A 21,636-nucleotide genomic window follows, 5' to 3' on the forward strand; every position below is an offset into this window, starting at 1 on the left:
CCAGCGACAGAAATCTGCCAGATTTGGGCTCTGCTGGCACCGGGAAATTTCCAAATCTGGGTTCTGGTTACATGAAACACAAGATGTGGGGGCGGTGCCAGAGCCAGTAAGAGGAAGCTGCCACAGGGTTTGGATTTCTGTGCCAGCAAATTGCTGCACTTGGGCTGTGCCAGAATAGGGAAATTTCCAGATCTGGGCACTGGCAGTGCCAGCAAACAGCCCATTTCAGGCTCCAGGAAGGACTGGATCTGGATGCCTTCCTCTTTTCTTTCCTTCTTTCCTTCCTTCTTTCCTGGGGTCCTGCGGCCAGCAAACTCCCGATTGGGCAGTGCTGGCAAGGGGAAATTGCCAGGTTTTAGCTTTCTTTGCCAGCAAATTGCTGGACATGGGTGGTGCTAGAAGAGAGAAATTTCCAGATGTGGGCACTGACAGCGCCAGCGCACACCAGATCTGGGTGAGGGATGAGCTGGCACTGAGAAATTTCCTGATGGTAATTTTCTGTGCCAGCAAATTGCTGGAATTGTGCTGTGCAGGCATCTGAAAAATTCCCGATCTGGGTACTGGCGGTGTCAGCACTCGAGATCGGGTTGCTGTCGGTACCAGATCTTTGCTTGGTTTTGACTTTCTTTGCCAGCAAGTTGCTGCACTTGAGCTGTGCCAGAATATGGAAATAACAAGATGTGGAAACTGGCAGTGCCAGCAAACACCACATTTCAGGAAGGATTGGATCTGGACCCGTTCCCTCCCTGCCTCCCTCCTTTAGCAAGGTGCCAGAGGGGCTGGACAGCAGCCAGGCAGAAAGGGACGTGGGGACACTGATGGACAGCAGGCTGGACATGAGCCAGCAGTGTGCCCAGGTGGCCAAGGAGGCCAATGGCTCCTGGCCTGGATCAGGAATGGTGTGGCCAGCAGGACCAGGGCAGGGATTCTTCCCCTGTGCTCAGCACTGCTTGGGCAGCACCTCGAGTGCTGTTTGCAGTTCTGGGCCCCCCAATTTTGGAAGGACATGGAGGGGCTGGAGCGTGTCCAGAGAAGGGCAACAAGGCTGGGGAGGGGTCTGGAGCACAAGTCCTGTGAGGAGCAGCTGAGGGAGCTGCTGGGGTTGTTTATCCTGGAGGAGAGGAGGCTCAGGGGAGACAAGGCAGTGTCAGGGCACAGGTTGGACTTGATGATCTCCATGGCCTGTTCCACCCTTGCTGATTCTGAGATTCTCTGAAACCACCCTTGGAGCAGTTGCACGATGAGCCCTGGGCCTCCTCTTCAGCAGCTCCAGCAGCCCAGGTCCCTCAGCTTCTCCTGCCAGCCCCAAAGCCCATCCTGTCAGTCCTGCAGAGCCTCTGCAGCTCCTCCTCACTGCCCAGAACAGGGAGCCCCAGAGCCAGACACAGCAGCCCAGATGTGCCCCCCTGGCCTGGGGTGCCGCTGGCAAGGGAACAGCACCAGGCACTGCAGGAGCCTGCAGACAATTGATCTGAAGGCCAAAGCTCCTTAGCTCCTTCTGAAAGAGCAGGAACAGTTCCTCATTCCAGAGTGGTGGAATGCTGGGCACCGCAGCTCCGGGTGAGGACTGGACACAAGTTTGCTCCCACTGAGTGCTGGGATGGGTTCTGCAGGAGCTCTGGGCTCCTGTGCTTGCCAGGCACAATGAGGAGAGAAGGAGCCAAGTGCACTGATGTGGGAAATGGATTTGTAGAAAGTTTTTAGAGCCTAATAGAAGGCCCACACAGTATGAATTTCTATATAAATCTTGGGACAAGAAATGGTAACTTTAAAATGCCATGGAATAGGACAGATATTGTTGAGAGAGAAATGGAGCTAGAAAAATGTTTCAAAAGATGGCCTTGCAAATAAGACTTTGGAAAAATAGAGCTATGAAAGATGCATTGTAGTAGGACCCACAAGGGGTAGTTTTAAATAATTGGTTTTAAGGCATTCACAACATGGCAAGGCAAAAGGCTGATAGACCAAGAATATTGTAATTAGGAAATAGTTGGCTTCTGATTGTGATGGCGTGAATTATGTGTATTGTCTTACCCTTCTCGTGAGACTGAAAATGGAATAAAAGTTTTTAAAGCACCTCTCAGTGTCCCAAATGATCTTCATGCAAGCATGCAGTAAAGAACTGCTCCTGCTATCCCAACGAAGCGTTTGCTTTGGCACTTAGACTCTTCCCATTCATCTTTTGATGCAGACACTTCAGGTTTTCTCTCACAACCCTGCAAGGCTGGCAGTCTCTGTTTCCCATTTCCTGTTCTTCCCTAGAGATGGTGCAGTGGCTGCCTTGAAACAAAAAGCCCTGAGATCTGGACAGCTTGAAGGAGCATGAAATGCTAATTAAGTGCTCATATTGGTAACACCCAGGTCTGCACTGCCCAGTGCTCTGGAGCAGCAGCAGCAGGACCATGCATCATTCCTGTTGGTTGATGTTCATGTTTCTGGTGTGCAAGAGCAATGACTTTGAGGAGGGACAAAAATGCCCCTCTTCAGACAGTGGGTGTGCAAGGTGATGTGAAGTTTCATAGCTTTTTCTAGGATATTTCAGAAAGATCTAAGAGAATATTGTGGCATGGAGCAGGTCCCTAAATTTATCTCCAGAGAAATCCCCAAAGGGCACATTCACTCTGCTGCTGATGGCAACCCCATAAGCTCATGGACCAGTTTTCCCTGCAACGTTCCACCCTGCCTGGGCTTTACTAGGCCGGGACTAGACCCAGAGCTAAGCAAACACAGGCAGCCAGGTGACATTGTGTAACATCAGAAGCTGGCAACCATGAGGACTTTCCTGTCAAAAGGTTACAGTTTGCACTGGGCCCAGTAGTGTTTTTCCTTAGGGCAAAGCAAATTGAAATGTGAAGTTTAAAAGCTTCATATTACTATGAAAGGAAACTTCAGAATAATTTCTGGAAGGGCAGCATTGTCAATGACCATGCAGCCCACCAACAGCTGGAGCTGAATCCAGAATTGCTTCTTCCAGCTGGGCAGGAATTCATTCCGCTGGCAAGCACTGGTCCATGGGAACAAATGATCCCCTAGCTCTGGGCTGAATGGCACCCAGGCTGCAGTGCAGATTTGAGGAGCCCTTGTCACTTGTTATTGGCCTCCCAGGGCACTCATCCTTCTGCAAACAAGGTGCAAACAACACAGCTGCACTGCTGTCCCGGGTAAATATACATACAGGTGACTTTGCCAAAGCAGTGCATCATTTCCCAGTGAAATACATGACCTCTTCTTACCTATGGAATTGTGATTGAAGACACCTGTGAGCCAGATCTGTGGGAGATTGCAAAGGAGAAAAGCTTTGGGATTTGGGCACACTTCCCTTGGTTTCTTTGCTCAGGCCTTTGGTGAGCACAGAACACACCTAGGTAGAAAACCTTTGACTAGACAGGATCTTTTGGATCCATTGTCCCCCACACAGGTCAACAGGTGACTCTGCTGTAATGGCAAGAAACAAAGAGCAGCACAAATAACACAAAGAAAACATGGCCAAAGAGGAAGAGGAGAGGCCCAATGAGGAAAGGATGTGGTGAGACACTGGCACATCGAGTGAGCTGCACTCCCATAATCTCTAGGCTAGCAGGCCCTGGTCTCACATTCTCCTTCTGTTTTTTTCAATTTTGTTTATTTATTTACTTTTTTTCATCATCAAAATAAAATATATAGAATTAAAAATACGTCATCAAAACTTAAAGACAGAATCAAACCACATTAATTCAAAACTACATCTAAAGATCAGAACATATGTACAGCTGTAACTATGAAGCCTAATGCATCAATCCTAATCTGCAAACACTCTTCATACAGGCGGCAGCTTCTTCCTGACTTTGGAGGACAGGGAGCTCTTCTGGACGGGAGGCGAGGACTTTGTGGGTGAGGGAACGTCAGAAGTGTCCAGAGAAAACTTCTCGGTAAGACTGTAACCAGCCAGATCTGCAAAATGGAGACACAAAGTTTAACAGAGAGGCAAAGTTTAACAGAGGCCACAATGCAAACCTAAAGCATCTGAAGCTCCATATTTCATGGGACACATTTCCTGGAAATGTCCAAACAGCTGCACAGGGAAACATGCTCCTGCTGGCAGACACTGAGGCAGGCCAGGGCAAACCCTGAGCCACTTGCCCAGAGCTGGCACAGGCCCAGCCTGGCCTCTGGGCTGCCCTGGGACAGCAGGGAGCCCAGAGCCCTGTGCTCCCCAGGAATGGCTCAGCTGCACATGCACCCTCCTGCTCCTCTGCCTGCCCCACAGCTCAGCAGCCCCACAGCTCCAGGGGCACTGGCAGCAGCACAGCTCATTGCAGGGGCACATGCAGGGCACAGCTGTTCCCTGGCAATGTGCACAGCCTCTCTGGGCTGCCACAAGGCCCTTCCTGCCAGCAGAGATTGGCCCAGCTCCCTCCTCACCTCTGCGTGAGGCTGAGCCATGATTGCCTTCACCTTATCCTCCATCTGGAGTTGCTTCAGGCCCCCCATGCCATGACTAGGAAGGGCAATGGAGAGAGCAGGGGCAGATGCACACCCTTCCTTAGGATTTTGTCATTTTTGGCACAGCTAAAAAGGCAAATCCAGAGGTGTCCAACTCAGCGCTTCCTCAGCTTTCTGGAGAACATCTCGCCTTCACCAGCCCAGCATTCTGGAGAGGTTTTCCCGCACATGTGGAGGCTTGCTGGCAGCACATTCCTTCAGCTGGGTGCCCATCACCTTGCAGAGGGCAGAGGCCAGCTTGGTGGCCACGGTGCGGACGCTGGCGCTCCGCACAGGCAGCGCCTTGTTCTCCAGGCAGGACCAGAGCACGGGCAGGGCGTCGCGCTGGGCAACTTCAGGGCTCCTGGCATGAACCCCCTGCACAAGCACTGCCGGGACAGAGACACAGCTCCTTACCCACCAGCCTCCCTGCAACAAGGATCTGCCTCTGCTTCTGCTTCTTGCCAGCCTCTCTGGCCAAGAGCAGCAAAACAGCACCCAGAGCCCCTTGGCCCAGAAACGGGCAAAGCAGCTGAGCATCCTGGAAACAGAACCACCAACCCCTCAGCACTAACTGCTCCAACCAGAGCCTTGTCCCTGCGGCAGACTTCCTACCTTTACTAAATTATTTCACAATCTCTGCATGAGCAATGAATGAAATGTCCAATTGCCTTTTATTTCCATTAAGAAGTTGTCTAAACCCACACTGAATATTTGGAAATACACCATAAAGAGGAAATTGAGAGATTTCTAATAAAAGGAATTATTCCATTTTTGTAACTTTGATGTCAAGTGTCAAATGTCTAATCTGGCTCTTCCCTGTGCTCAGTGGCACACAGCAAAGGGCAGGGTTAGAACACACCTCAAAACTCCAGCCCACCAGAGATGGCTGCTGCCTGACAGCTGGATGAGAAACATCAGTGGCCAGCTGGGGTCTTTGGCAGAATGCTTTTGGGGCTTCCAGCAAAGACCTGGTTCAAACCTCAGGGTGTCTTAGATAATTACCCAGACCCCATTGCCTTGGCATTTGGGCATTTTCACATTTTAATGCCACTTCCCCTCCCAATGTTAATGGCATTTTTCTTATAATGTCCACTCAAATAGGGGCACAGAGAAAGAAAAATGCTACACAGGGGACTGAAATGTAACCAAAACATGAGTGTTTTCTCATATTGTCTCTGAAATCTCTCTGCCCATTTTCTGAACTGAACTATATCAAACACAGACAAATATTTACTACCAACAGGCTTCTTGCATGGCAGATTTGGCTGAGAGAACAAAAAACTGAAATGCTCTGGAGACCATTCTTGTTTTCTGATCAGACAAAATGTTATCTAGCAGCCATTTAATATATTGTGGTGGAAGAGACTTCATTTTCTCTATGCTGTTAATCCGTCAGCAGTCATCAAAATTGAAACAGCTCCTGCAAGTACGCAAAACCAATTCTGCTAAGCAGGAAAGGGTTATGGTGCCCATTTTAAACTGGGAATTCATTTGAGTTTAAATGTAATTAAAGACATCGGTGACTACTGAACATGAGGAACAGCTGTCTGTTCCTACTAAATCTCAGAGGGAACATCTGCTTTTTCTAAAGTAGTCCTAATTTATTGTTAATTCCTTTATTTGAAAAAGAGATCAAAAGAACTGCTAAACTAAATTCCCTATTGCTGGAGATCTACTTTATTCAAATGCACTTTAAAAGGCCTTTGACATTCCCAATCACTGAACATGCCTTTTTGAGATTCCTAATGAAGACACAAAGTGTATTAAACCTTGCATTCAAAGATGTTGGCATAATTAGCAGTGCTTTTAGCCCCAGTTAAAGCAAGGCTATCAATCGTCTTCTCTGCTATATATTGAGATTATCCTTTTTCCATTCCTTGGCTCTTGCTGACACAGCAAGCTCCTCTGAGGAATCAATTATCAGCTGCATTTGTAGCATTTTGGGCAGCGCTGACCCAGGCAGACACTGTTTGCACACCCTGAAAGGCTCAGTCCAAGGCCCCTCTGACAGCACAGGCAGGGAGCCTCAGCACTCTGCTTCTGTCCCTGTGCCCCAGAGGCTGCCTTGCACTAAACCCGTGCCTCTGGTACCTCTGTTGAGTTCTGGCCTAAGCTGTGACCCCCAGGCCCTGCACGGTTCAGCCTCAAAACTTTCCAAGAGAAAAACAAGAATTCTGTGAGGACAAAACAAACTGATGCCCTGAAACAGCATTGGCCACCATTTCCCCTCAAAGATCACAGATGTCCCTGAGCTCCCCAGAGAGGAGCCAGCTGGGGCATTTTTAGCCCTCCCTTTGCTGGAGGTGGTTCTGAGATGCCCCAGTGAGAGCTCAGCCCCAGGCCGAGCGCCGCCCCCATCTCAGGTGCTGCCCAGCTCTGCAGCAGCCAGGGAAAACCTGCCAAACCCACCTGCCTTGGCCATGGGGCAGCAGGGACACGCTCAGCACCTCCTGGTTTGGAGGAGCTGCTCTGCTGTCTGCTCACAGGCGTTCCCTGTAAATGCTCCCTGGGAAGAGCTCTGGGCTCAGAAGGGGAGGCCAAGCCTGTGATACGCTCGGTGACATCCAGCAGGGCTTGGCCACTCAGGTGATTCCATTGGTAGCTGAACTCTTTCAGCAGGGACACTTTATCTACAAGGGAAACACACGTTCCTGCTCACTTTTCTCAGGTCATAGGAGAAAGAACAGTGGGGAGGGAAAGGGCAGTGCCAACCCCATTTTATAAAATAAAGTACATTTCTGCTGTGTTTTGAATCCTTTTCTTCTTTCCTTCAAGCCTACTTGGCAGGGTTTTAAATTCCAAAAGAAAAGCTCTCCTCTTACATTTGTAAATCCAAAGTTGTCTGCTGTAGCAGGAGCTGTGTTAAAACATTTCACATCAGGGACCTCAGGAGTTCAGTCACATGGAAGCAGTGAAAAGGGTTTGCATCCCAGAGCACAAAGGAAGAGCCCCATACTTGGGTCACAGAAAGGCACTGAGTCAAGACAGTTCCTGAGTTCAGAGAGCAGCTGGGGAGGAGAAAGTGGAAGCTCCCCTTGAAAACCTGCCTCTTCAACACTCCTTTTTTCAGGCATATTCCCCCAGTGCAGCATTCTCAGAGCTGACATAAATCTGTGCGGCAAAGGAGTTTAGAGCAGCCCTTGCCTATGTAGTTAATTGCTGTGGCCATCTTGCCCCATGCAAAACAACACGTGGAACAAGGCATCCTTGACAGCTGGGTTTATACCTGTTTGATATAAAGAAATGAACTTGGGGAATCACAAGTTCCCCTTTGAACATAGAAGACAAAGAAGAAAAGTGGAAAATAGGCAGCTAATGCCTCTAATGTAGAGCCTCCCAGGTGGCTGCCCTGCAGAAGCTCTGATGGGTCAGTGTCCCTTCATGCCAACACCAAAGCTGTTCATTTGGGAAGTCAGACGGGGCCCAAGCAAACTCCAAACTCCCTTTGCCTCTGAACTGTAGCAGAGCTGCAGCCCAGGACTTGCTCTTCAGACAAGCAGCACAGAGCCAAGGGCTCCTGGGACTGTTGGGAAATGCTGATCCCATTCCAGCCTGTTGGGGATGGTGCATAAGGACTGCACCTGCACAGCCTCTGGTGGGTGTCAGCTGCAGTGTTCCCCAGACAAGAGCAGCTGTCGAGGCACTCAGCGCTCTCTTGTGCAGGAGAGACAGAGACGAAGCTGAGGAGAGTCCCTGCCAGGGCTCAGCCTTACCCAAATGAGCAATGGATTCTCCCAGTGCTTTCACAGCTGCCCCACGAACCCTGGGATCCTTTGAGTTCAGGTTCTTTGTTATTCCCTCCACCAAACCAATGATCACCGGGTTCAGGGCATCTTTCAGGGCCCCTGTGATTTCAGCCAGCACGTCCAGTGCCCTCTGCTTCACTTTCTTGTGGCTGTCAGATATTCTCAGGACAAAATATTCAAAAATCTGTGAAGAGAACAAGCAACGTGAAGGCTGGATTCAAATGTCCTTGTTTGAAGAGTGGATGTAGCAGTCAGCAATGTCAAAGATGAAAGTGATCCTTTCTGTCAGGTCAGCACTCCCTTTCACAATTTCACTGTTTTCCCGTGGGCCGCTCACTGGAATGGTGGTGCAACCTCATGCTGGTTGAAAGATTTTCTTCTGTTTCTAAGAGGTTTGGCTGGGGACTGAATAGTTCCTATGGTATTTTTCTCCATCTATAAATCATTAAATCCATTCCATTTATTAATGCTAAAGAGTGCCTTTGCTTTGAATGGAAGCAGATGTTTACAATTCCTGGTTTTCTATACAGTTGCCTGAAGTACTGAGGGCAGTTATGATTTTGCCAAAACTATGGCTGGAGGAGATCTAAGTTTTCTTTTGTTTGTCTCAGAGGCAGTGCCAGGAGAAGAGCAGGGCTCTGATCATCTCTTCCAGGATCCAGACTATTACAGCGACCTGATGAAGGTCTTCAGGGGTGAGAGAAGTGGACGAGAATCTTGTTTGATGATCAGAAGGCTGGATTTATTGATATATAATATATAATACATTATACCTATACTAAAAAGAATAAAGAGAGACGTTGCAGAGGCTGCTAAGCTAAGAATAGCATAGAAAAGAATGAATAACAAAGTTCTGTGTCCAGCAGAAAGGAAGGACAAACTCTCCTGTAAGTGGTCAGCAAATCCAAACACAGAAGCCAAATCACCGCTGCACCTGTTACATTCCACACCAGCCAATAACAATTGTTTACATTCTTCTTCTGGGGCCTCAGCTTCCCAGAAGATGAACAAATCCCAAAGAAAGGATTTCTATGAAAAAATGTCTGCGACACCAGACCATTTCTCTAGGTAACAGGTGGACTTCTGAAATGTAATGTGCTGTACAGCTCTCATTACAGTAGGTTCAGTCCCTTGATAGCCACATTATCAGGCAGCTTTTCCTGGAAAAAGGGAAAAAGCAGCTACTGGGAGGAGAAGGCAGAGATGAGTCCTTAGCTGTTTTCCTCCTTTTCCAAAGAGAAAAAAAGACCCCAAGAAGGGTGAGCACTGTCTTTACCAAGAGGAATAGGAACAAGGATGGAAATGAGTAGCACGAGCTGTGCCTGTGTAAGACAAGATGGAGTATATAGAAGTATTCTTTGAAAAAAAACAGCTGGGTTTAAATCAACCCAGCCTGATTCTTCTCTTCCCTATGCAAACCCATTTTTGGTCTAGAGAACAATTGCCATGCTTTCATGGATTCCCTTCACTTCACCCAGCTGGGAGTAGGAGAGAGCAGCAGTTACACCAGCAGAAAATTCTGCCATCATCTGATGAACAGCATCAATAGGCACCTGCCAGACAAATACAGCTGGACTGAAATAACTTGTCCTGAAGCCTGGACCTGAATTACATTTGTCTGGGTGAGAGGGACCAGCGTGTCCCAAAAAGCCAGGACAGAGTGCCAAGACACACTGAATTAACTTTGCTGCTACAGGTTTAGGAAAGGAGCTAAAGGAAAGGAGCAGCGAAGATACCCCACATACTTGGGCAATGTTAGTGGAGATGAGCTGGGGGCTGTTTTTGCACAGGTCTAGGAGAAGTTCCACTCCTTCCATCCGTGCCTGAAACCTCTTGGCTTCCAGGAGATGGTGAAGCTTCTGGAGCAGCTCCGTTTCTTCCACAGCTGGAGGTGACGTGACCTGGGCTTTTGCACGGGGTAGGAGGTGTCCATCAGAGGGAGATTTCACCCTGGGAAATAAAACCAAATGAGGACCTGGTGGTGATAATTATCGTAGCATGGCATCCCCATAGTGGAAATAATTAGCATTGACTCCATCATTCCAGAAGGCTGATCCATCACTTTATTACACTATACTATACTATACTATACTATACTATACCATACTATACTATACTATACTATGCTATGCTATGCTATACTATACTGAAACTCATCGCCCTCACAGACAGTCTGATACTGAAGCCCCAAAGCAGATAGCCTCCAAGAAATAATGAGTTAAAACATAGAATGTGAGGCATTTGAAGAAGGCATAGTATTAGGAAACACATAGAGCAATTAATCAGCTAAAGCATGGAACACAAGGACAGGAAGGAGATAGGGATAGGGGGAACTGATGGGCTAAGCATGTTCAGAGCCAACAATGTCAAACTGACCCTAAGAACTTTGCCAAGCCATAGAGACCAAGCCAAGTACACCGGGAATTGACCAAATTAGGGAAGAGGTTCAAAAGTTTAAAGAGGAAGACTCATCGGAAAGACCCCGTCTATGATGAAGGCAACAGGAACGACCACCCGAAAATTCCCCAAAAGAGATGTCTCCACCTACGCTCCGCCTACACCACGCCCCATATGAATATGCATGATTATGTATCTGATCTGATGTAATCCTATACCCAAAATTGTATATAAGGCTTGCTTTTGCTATGTGAACTCAGAAATCCACTTCGTGATTTCTCCGACGCGTCGTAATAAAATACCTCCTGCTTATCTGACTTAGGCTGAGTCTCTTAAGCAGTTATTCTCGCCTTTTGGGGCAAAATTCGGCATCATTTTCTGGCGACCCAGATGGGACCAGACAGGAGATCCGGGCCTTGAGGTCCTCCCGGGCCGGGTCCGGGGTCGGGATTCTCTGGGCGCCCCTGACGAATTTTTTTGTCAGAAGAGACCCCCCTGGACCGGCGCCTTGGTGGACGGAGGGTTCCCTGCATCTCCTGCTTCAATTAAGAGGTATTTTAATTGTTTATTGGTTTTATTGGTAGGGAAACGGGGGTCAGACGTGACCGCCCGAAGGGAAAGCTGGGGGACGCCCCGGTAACGAATCCCAGCTGGGTTAAAACCCCAGCATTGGGTTGCTAGCATTGGGTTGCTAGCATTGGGCTGCTAGCATTGGGTTGCTAGCATTGGGTTGCTAGCATTGGGCTGCTAGCATTGGGTTGCTAGCATTGGGCTGCTAGCATTGGGTTGCTAGCATTGATTGGCCAGGGTTAGATTCCCGGCATTGTTTTGTAGAGAAAAGGATAAAGTCCTGCTGAAAGAAGTATTTGTTCATCTTGGTATTTTTGGTCTGTATGGGAAACTGTTTTAACATTGTGTTTGATGTTGTAATACTGTGAATTAAGGGTTAAGAACTGAAACTGCTATCTGAAGAGGTCTGTCAGCCGGTGATCTTTTGTGTCTGTTCTATGTGTTTGTTGCAAAATTTTACAGAAAACATCTTGCTGCTCTCTCTATAATTTTTAGAAGAGAATAAGTTGATAGATATCCGGAAGAAAATTGTGACCCCCTGCAATTGTTATATTGTCTACGGCTGCGATTGTATGAATCTGGCAAACCGGTGTCTCATGGTCTGTAAGCGACCTCTTGTGACCAAACCTGGTAAAACAGTCTGTTCTGATATAGACCATAAGGTAGGAACTATTTTATAAAGGTGTGTGGGTATGGCTGAGAGTGAATGAGACGCAGCATCGCTGCGACGCGAGAAGCCAGGACAAAGCGACTGAAAATTGTGTGTGAAGTGTTAAACCAACACAGGGAATAACTATGGGAGGTCAACAGAGTACGAAGTGATGTATGCTGACATGTTCTTTACCCTAAGAAATAAACAGGAGTGGCAAAGAGAGTGCGGGGTAAACGTAGCACCTCAGGACCCCCTGGTACTCGCCCTGGAAAAGGATAAGAAAGGTTCGAAGCCTAAAGAACGTTGCTGTGATGCATGTAGTAGAAATGAGAAAAAGCAGAAAGCAGGTGCCAGAATTTTGGTGGCAGCAGTTCAAGAATTGCAGACAGTTTTGAATACAGAAAATTTGCAGGGAAAGACAAACAGTGGATGCCAGGATCTATTCTTAGGAACACAAGACCTGTGCATTTTTCCCGCAGCAAAAAAAAAAAAAAAAAAAAAAAAAAAAAAAAAAAAAAAAAAAAAAAAAAAAAACCACTTTAAAAATTCTTGCCCCACTTTGAAGGGTGCGGGACCTACCTGTTTTTATTGTCATAAAAAGGGGCACCTGCAAAAAAAATTGCAGAAAGAAACAGAAGAAACAGCAAGATGAGAAAACTTCTCAGGAGAATCAGAAAGGGCAAGAGTTTTGTTTAACGAAGAGGATCGAATTACACCTAGAAGAGCCCTTGATAATAAAACTAAGAGTAGGTCCTCAGAGTGAAGAATTTGTATTTTTAGTAAATACAGGAGTTTCTCGGTCAACAGTGATGAAATTACCCCAGGGATGTGAGATCAGTTGTGAACAAATCTCAGTAATCGGAGTTACAGGAGAAGCTTTCCCTGTTCCTGTAATAAAAGGAGTAAAAGTTGAAACGAATGACAAATTTGGAGTAAATGATTTATTGTTGATACCAGAGGCCGAGGAAGATATGTTAGGCAGAGATCTAATAATAGCCCTAAATTTACAGATAAAACCCTGTGAAGGAAAACTTGAAATTCATTCTTTACCTGAAGAAGACAATCTAGAAATTAATGACATGGGTTGGCATCCAGGTGAGGTAGAAAAAGGTTTAGAGTGAAGGAGTCTGGTCCCTTTAGTCCCTCCTGGTCGGGGCAAGCCTGTGGATTTTAAAAAGGCAAGAAGGGACTATTTATACAGACTCCAAATATGCTTTTAGTGTAGTACATACTTTTAAAGAAGTTTGGAAGGAAAGGGGACTTAAGGATAATAGAGTCAGAAAAATAATTTGGCTGATAAAAAAAAAAAAAGCAGAAGAGCGACCTCAAGAAAAGGAGATACTAAAATCATGACCTTACAAAAATAAAAATAGAAATCCAGCAGGAGACTCTTTCCCTCCTGCTAGTAAAATTGGTAGCTATAAGGAAATTAGGAGCAACATTTAAGGAGGAAAAGTGAGTTTTTCTTGATGATAGAATTATGATGCCAAAACCAGTGGCACATTAGATCTTAGATAACTTGTATAGACGGACATACTGGGATAACAAGAGCCTTTTGTGATCACCTTTTAAAATTTTTTTGGTGTATGGGGATATTTGAAATTAAAAGGCAAATTACCCAGGGGTGTCTCACCTGTTAAAAGGTAAATAAGAAGGTGTTTAAAAGCCCTCCCTCTGGAGGATGCAAAACAGCCTAGCGGCTATTTCAAAAGATCCAGGTTAATTCTGTAGACTTGCTTAAAGTAGGTCGGTGGAAATATCTGTTAATTATAGTAGATCAATTAACTCAGTGGGTTAAAGCACAGTTCAAACAGTACTTTTGGTTAATGCGGGAGCAACTTTTTCGGTTTTAAATCAAGAATTGGTACCTAAAAGTGATGAATTTGTACAAGTTGTGGGAGCAACAGGCCAACCAGAAAAAGCTTACTTTTTGAAACCTATCAAATACAGATTTGTATTTGCCAAATTCGCCAAAACCTCTACTAGGGAGAGACTTACTAGAGAACTTGGGAGCCATAATAAAGTTCAAAAAGGACAGATTTGAATTTCAAGTAAAAGAAGAACAACTGATTACAGCCCTAAGCCTAACAATCAGTTGTGTGAAACCTAAACCTGAGAATCACAATTTTGAGCGAGTCCTGAGCGAGGCATACCCATTAGTATGGGCTACTGATATACCTGGAAAATCAAAACAAGCAGCACCGATTGTTGTTGAACTTAAAGACGGGGCAAGACCGGTGGTAAGAAAACAATACCCTTTGAGAATAGAAGACAGGAAGGGGATTGAGCCCATAATCAAAAGGTTTCTGGAACTGGGGTTATTGGTAGAATGTGAATCGGATTTTAATACACCAATCTTGCCAGTAAAAAAAAAAAACCTAATGGAGCTTATAGACTAGTTCAGGACTTGAGAGCAGTAAACGAAATAACCAAGATATTACATCCTTTGGTTGCTAATCCATACACGCTTTTAACTAGACTCAAGGATAATTTGGCCTGGTTCACTGTATTAGACTTGAAAGATGCATTCTTCTGCCTTCCCTTAGCTCCCGAGAGTCAAAAGATTTTTGCCTTTGAATGGGAATCTGTAGATAAAGGAAGAAAGACCCAACTTACCTGGACGGTATTGCCCCAAGGATGGGCGAACTCCCCTACGATTTTTGGGAATCAGTTAGCCAAAGAATTAGAACAGTGGGAAAGGCCGCTGGGAGATGGCACCCTTCTGCAATACGTAGATGACCTCTTAATAGCAACAGTGACAGAGGAAGAATGCATTGAATGGACTATTTCCTTGTTAAATTTCCTGGGTTTAAGTGGATACCGAGTCTCTCAACAGAAAGCACAGCTGGTGCAAAAAGAAGTGGTGTACCTGGGATACGAAGTCTCCAGAGGACAGCGATCCCTGGGAGCAGCTAGGAAAGAGGCCATCTGTCAAATGCCTAAACCAGAGACAGTGAGAGATCTGCGCGCCTTTCTGGGGATGACAGGTTGGTGTCGGCTATGGATCTACCAGTACGGGATACTCGCTAAACCACTGTACGATTTGTTGAAAGAAACTAAGGATGTTCTAGTTTGGACTCCCGAGGCAGAAGGGGCCTTCAAGAAGTTGAAGCTGGAGCTAATGAGAGCACCGGCTTTAGGTCTCCCAGATGTATCAAAACCATTCTGGCTGTTCTCCCATGAACGACAAGGGATGGCCCTAGGAGTCCTGGCACAGCAGTTGGGAACACACAAGAGAGCTGTGGCCTACTTCTCCAAGCGATTGGATGAAGTAAGTAAAGGATGGCCAGGCTGTCTGAGGGCAGTGGCCGCAGTGATAATTAACATAGAAGAGGCCAGAAAGCTCACACTGGGCCAAAAGATGACTGTGTTAGTATCTCACACTGTGTCGGCTGTGCTGGAACAGAAAGGCAACCATTGGTTGTCCCCTTCCAGATTCCTAAAATACCAGGCCATCTTGGCTGAATCAGATGACGTAACCATTCAGGTAACTAACATTGTGAACCCAGCTTCATTTCTAGAAGGGAGAGCCCCAGCAGAACCCATCGAACACGACTGCCTGGAAACAATTGAAGCCGTCTATTCCAGTCGCCCAGATCTCAAAGAAGAGCCGCTCGAAGGTGCGGACAACTGGTTCTCAGATGGCAGCAGCTTCGTGAAGCAAGGAGTAAGAATGGCTGGCTATGCAGTCACCACTACAGAAAGGGTAATTGAGTCAAACCCCTTGCCTGCAGGGACCTCAGCCCAAAAGGCAGAGCTGATAGCTCTGACCCGAGCCCTGGAATTGGCAGAAAACATACAAATTAATATATGGACAGACTCTAAATATGCCTTCTCTGTTGTACATGCTCATGGGGCCATCTGGAAAGAAAGAGGACTATTGACTACACAAGGAAAAACAGTCAAACATGCAGAAGAGATTCTGCGATTGCTAGAGGCGGTCCAACTCCCAGCACAAGTGGCCATAATGCATTGTAAAGGACATCTGAAAGGTAACACTATTCCAGAAATAGGGAACAGGAAGGCAGATACAGAAGCTAAATTGGCTGCCACAAGGAAAAGAGAAGTGGAAATAGTGGCCCTAATACCAGGAGAGCTGGATACCAATATCCAGCCAGAATACCAAGAATCAGATCATAGATGGATTCAAAAGAATAAAGGTAAACTGTTAGACAGTGGATGGGGACAATTAGAAACAGGACAGTTGATAATACCAGGGAACATAATGTGGCAGATTGTGAAGGCGGAGCATGAAAAGGCCCATTGGGGTCTAGATCCGCTTTATCAACATTTGCGAGCCAGGATAGCAGGACCGAAATTATTTACTACTGTAAAGCACGTCACATCCCAGTGCGAGCGGTGTCTGAAAAGTAACCCGAACACAGGAACCAAAGTACATCAAGGAGCCATAAATCGAGGTAAATTCCCAGGTGAAGTATGGCAAATTGATTTTTCTGAACTCCCAAGAAAAGGGGGGTTTCGGTATTTGTTGGTACTAACTGATACATTTTCTGGGTGGCCTGAAGCATTCCCTTGTAGGACAAATAAGGAAAGAGAAGTGACTAAAGTACTGTTGAATGAAATTATTCCACGGTTTGGGGTACCAAAGAGCATTTCTTCGGATAGAGGTACACACTTCTGTGCAAAAGTGGTGAGAGCAATAAGCAAAGCATTACAAATCAAATGGCAACTACACACACCTTATCGTCCACAGGCCAGTGGGCAAGTGGAAAAGATGAATCATCTCATCAAACAGCAAATTGCCAAAATATGCCAGGAGACTAATTTGCAGTGGTATCAGGCTTTGCCTATTGCTCTGCTTAGGCTGAGAGTCAAACCAAGATCAAAAGAAAAGTTAAGCCCATTTGAAATTTTGTATGGTAGACCTTATGCTATGCAAGTTGTAAATGGGGACGCTATAGACCAAATCGGTAATCAGTATATTTATGATTATGTAATTACGGTGGGGAAACAGTTTGATAAGAATGCTACTGTGGTGATAGGGCACCAACCTAAACAACCCGACTGCAAATTGCATCCGTTTAATCCCGGTGATTGGGTGTATGTTAAGAATCTTTTAGGAAAACCCCTACAAGAGAAGTGGGAGGGACCTTTCCAAGTACTGCTGACTACCTTCACTGCGGTTCGGATCAAGGAGCGACCCACGTGGATCCATTACTCACGAGTCAAGAAAGCTCCGGAGAATAAAAAAGAGGAGCAGACATCATGATCCTGACTCCACCTCAGATCTTCACAACCCTGATCATTGGACTAATGATAAGTATAGTGCTTCCCCAAGACTCTTCCCCAATAGACCCATGGTCTCATGCGCACCAGTGTATCCACCCAGAGTTGGGAACGAGAGGGCCCTATTTCGAGGTTTATGCCTTACGTAACAATCAGCCATATGCAAGTGAAGTGTGGGATCAGCCCTCCATGGTAGCATACAAGGGAGACCAAGTCCAAATTGGGTGTCGAGAACTTGACCCAGAGGAAGGGAAAACAAGGCGGCTAGTATTAACAATTAAACCCTTGATGCCAGCCTTTAAACATAACCTAATTACCTTTAGTCCAGTGAAAATGGGCAGGCCCACAGTCTGGATCCAGCAAAAAGACCCAATTTCATGTCAGTGGAGCGACTTCAGGGAGGATCCACCTGGATCACAACAACCGATAAAGGGGGTGATTTATAGAGAAGATTCACTTGGGGAGCTACGCCCTCAAAACATAACCTATGACCCTCACCCCCTTCTCCATTCTCCGGGAGAAATTGTAATATCTAGTGGTCCTGAGGGAGGAAAAGCACTGTGTGAGATGGCATTTAGATTGGATCAGTCAATGACGTTCACATGTGAAAGGGAGTTGAAAACACTGGGACAGGATATTAGCTCCCTCGGGCGTGCTCTCGGGCGTGCTGTCGATTATAGGATACAATTACCAGAAGACATGATCCCATTGTATCCAGATCTAGACTTGCCTCAAGAAACCACCCTACCAGTGGAGTGTAAAGCAGTACACAACCTAACCTTTATAGGGCCTCAGGTGATAAGAAAATCTAACGAACTAAAATTATTGTTAGACCCCACTTATTCCCTGAAAAAAGGTGCAAATTCACACCGATATTACTTATTTGCAAAAGGATTGCCGACCATTTATACAGCAAAGCCTTAAGGGATGGAATGCATGGCTAGCGACAAGGTCTCATCACAGAAAAACAAAAAGAGATCTAAGTGGGTGGATTGGCACCGGATTTGGCATAGTAAACACAATAGATCAAGAGGTATTAGTAAACGATCTAAGTACCGTCACATCGAGCTTAGGAAAGCTTAAGGTGCCTCTCAGTACATCCATGCTTACATTAGCTGAAACACAATCGCTAGTGGTGAAATTACTAACCATGGTAGCGAACCACACTGCAGAGGATTTTGTGAAGCTCGCTAACTACACAGGGGAGCTTGGCAAAGACATTGCACTCGCTATCCAATGCTCTCAGACGCAACAATGGGTACAGTCAGTAGCGGCAGGAATAATGAGAGAAGGAACGGCAGGTATATTACCTCAAGAAATAAGGGAAACAATATTAAAGGACAATCATACTACACGATTTGAAAGGGACCATCAAGCTTGGTGGCAATTAGTAAACTTCACTTACGAACCTCAACAAGAACACGTTGAAGCTTATGTCCTCACCATTAGTGCGGCAGAGGAAAGAGGTATCTTTCCCATCCTCACTTTAGGGACAATACATCAAGATGTCATTGTCAGGCCAATAAACCATAACGTCTGGGCCAGTTATGATTACACCAAAAATAAGTGGCAATCGGTTAGCACAGAAGCATGCATCCCTAGAGGACAATTAGGCTATGTTTGCGAAAATGCTGTGGTAGAAGCCGAAGATTTATGCTTAGATGCTGAAAATAGTGTATGTACCTTAGAAATGCTTCCGCATGATAGAACACAATCACAAGTTTACTATATAGGAAATGGGTGTGCTTGCGTAAGGACAGCTTGTGACAACGTCACTATAGATAATTGCCTAGAAGAGACTAACAATACTAACTTTTGTGTATGCAACTTTACCAAGATCATAGGTTGTGATTTTCATTACACTGTCCCAATAACTACCCAACAGCTAATTAACGCAAATTTCAACCTATATCAAGAGATACCGAAATTACAAATAGGGATGGACGTCAAAATTCTCAAAGCAATGCTTGCACACCCTAAAGTAAAGAAATTGGTGCAAAAGGTGAATCAAACAACTAAACGAATGGTATGGCAGATAGAACACAATTCAGAAAGGATAAAGAACGTCCTGACCGAAGTAGAACAAGTAGGCCAGCATCACTGGTGGGACATCTTTACAGGATACTCCCCAACAGCTACACAGGTCTTCCATTACCTGGTGCACCCAATGCTAGTAGTAATTATAGCTTTGTTATTACTAACTCTTACAAACATTTGTTTGTGGTGGAGACTAAGGGGCATAATGAAGAGGACCCAAATGATTTGGGCAATGGCACGAGCCTATCAGCGTCCTGTGGGACCAGAACTTGACGAAAGAATTCGTAAGCTATAAGAAAAGGGGGGAATGAAGCCCCAAAGCAGATAGCCTCCAAGAAATAATGAGTTAAAACATAGAATGTGAGGCATTTGAAGAAGGCATAGTATTAGGAAACACATAGAGCAATTAATCAGCTAAAGCATGAAACACAATGACAGGAAGGAGATAGGGATAGGGGGAACTGATGGGCTAAGCATGTTCAGAGCCAACAATGTCAAACTGACCCTAAGAACTTTGCCAAGCCATAGAGACCAAGCCAAGTACACCGGGAATTGACCAAATTAGGGAAGAGGTTCAAAAGTTTAAAGAGGAAGAGTCATCGGAAAGACCCCGTCTATGATGAAGGCAACAGGAACGACCACCCGAAAATTCCCCAAAAGAGATGTCTCCACCTACGCTCCGCCTACACCACGCCCCATATGAATATGCATGATTATGTATCTGATCTGATGTAATCCTATACCCAAAATTGTATATAAGGCTTGCTTTTGCTATGTGAACTCAGAAATCCACTTCGTGATTTCTCCGACGCGTCGTAATAAAATACCTCCTGCTTATCTGACTTAGGCTGAGTCTCTTAAGCAGTTATTCTCGCCTTTTGGGGCAAAATTCGGCATCAATACAGACAGACCAGATTGGGCAACTGAATCCAAAACACCATCACCAGAGGTCAACTAAGAAATTACCCTTTGGTAAAGAAATCTCCATAACACATTCCACGTGTTCACAACAACAGGTGCAGCAAGTGAAGATAAGAATTGTTTCTCATTCATTTCTCTGATCTTCTCACAGCCTTCCCCAGAAAAATGCCTGGCAAAGTTATGCCTGCTGCTCTCTGTGGAGAGATCTGCAGCCACAGACAATACCTGCAGTTAATTGTGAGCAGAACATCTTGAGCAGCTTTCCTAATTATGTCATTTCAAGCTGGAAACTCATGATGGTCTGAAGAGCAATATGGACTTCATGACAATCATTACAGGAGACAATCTGCAAGTGACATTCTCACCAGTGCTCACTCAGGAAAGCCAAGGATGAGATGCATCTGATCTATCTTCAGATGGCTGCCAGAGCACACAGGTCACTTTGCTTTGTGGAGAAAGAGAGACACTACTGCCAAGTTTAAATGCCTCCTCATATGGGACGTGTGTGTCTTAGAATAAGGGAACTCATCACTCTGGAGAATTGTCTCTGCAACCAGGTATGACAATCTGGAAAAGTAGCTCAGATGCATTCTGAACAGATAAACAGGGCCATATTTGAACGATTCAGAAAATCAGTAACAGAGATAAAAACAGAAGCCAGACATCCCAGAACTACACTCACATTTCATTTGCTTCCCTAGAGACCAGATGCACAGCTTCACAACCCCACCAGGAACAATTCTCCTGATCAACCTGTCTCTTCCATGACCACAGGAAGATGCCAGCTGTGCTACTGAGGCATGTGGTCACTTTCCTGCCACTGCTGAGCAGGACAGAGCTAAATAAATCCCCTCTGCTATCAGAGCAGAACAGGTACAAGCAGCTCTGCAGCTGCCATGAAGAGACAGCAAGGAGCAAATTCCTGTCTTAAATGCTGATTGCAGCACAGGGGGAAATAAACCAAACATGCTGTCCATCAAGCAGATTACGTGAAGGACAGGAATATCAAGACAAAAAGTCCACATTCAGATACCTGTTGACTGAAGTTGTTCAGGAATTGCTTTGCTCCTTACTACTCAAACTTGGCACTGTTTGAGGGTAAGAAAACCCTGATTCAGCCAGACCAAAGCACACGGATGAGAACTGCATCTTTGTGGAATGGCATCTTGCTTCCAAACTGAGATTTCTCATCAAAACACCCATCTGAAAAAGATTCCACTCAGATGAAAGAAAAGCCCCTTTTGAATTTACTTGTCCCAAGTCATGCAGCAGAAACTTGGCTCTCTCCCAGCCTCCACAACACTGCCCTTGCCACTGCACTGGATCGTCTGAGCTGCCACCAATGGGTGTCTGTTTGTCTCTCCATTTTTGTGGAAAACCCTCTAGAGAAGTTGTGTTCAGCACAATGCACAAGTAGACATTTTTTATCCTAGAGCATTTGTAGGGAAAGGAAACAATCTGTGGCATTGGTCATCTCTGCCAGACAGTTTTTCCTGAGGAAGAGGCATGCAAAGCTTGCCATGTGCTTTGTCACATCTGACAAAAGTGCTCAGTACCGTTTGCCAGCAGACAATGTGGCCTGGGGCTCCTCTGAGCCATCGT

The sequence above is a fragment of the Ammospiza caudacuta genome, chromosome 10 (genome assembly GCF_027887145.1).
Source record: "Ammospiza caudacuta isolate bAmmCau1 chromosome 10, bAmmCau1.pri, whole genome shotgun sequence".
In the NCBI taxonomy this organism is placed as follows: domain Eukaryota; kingdom Metazoa; phylum Chordata; class Aves; order Passeriformes; family Passerellidae; genus Ammospiza; species Ammospiza caudacuta.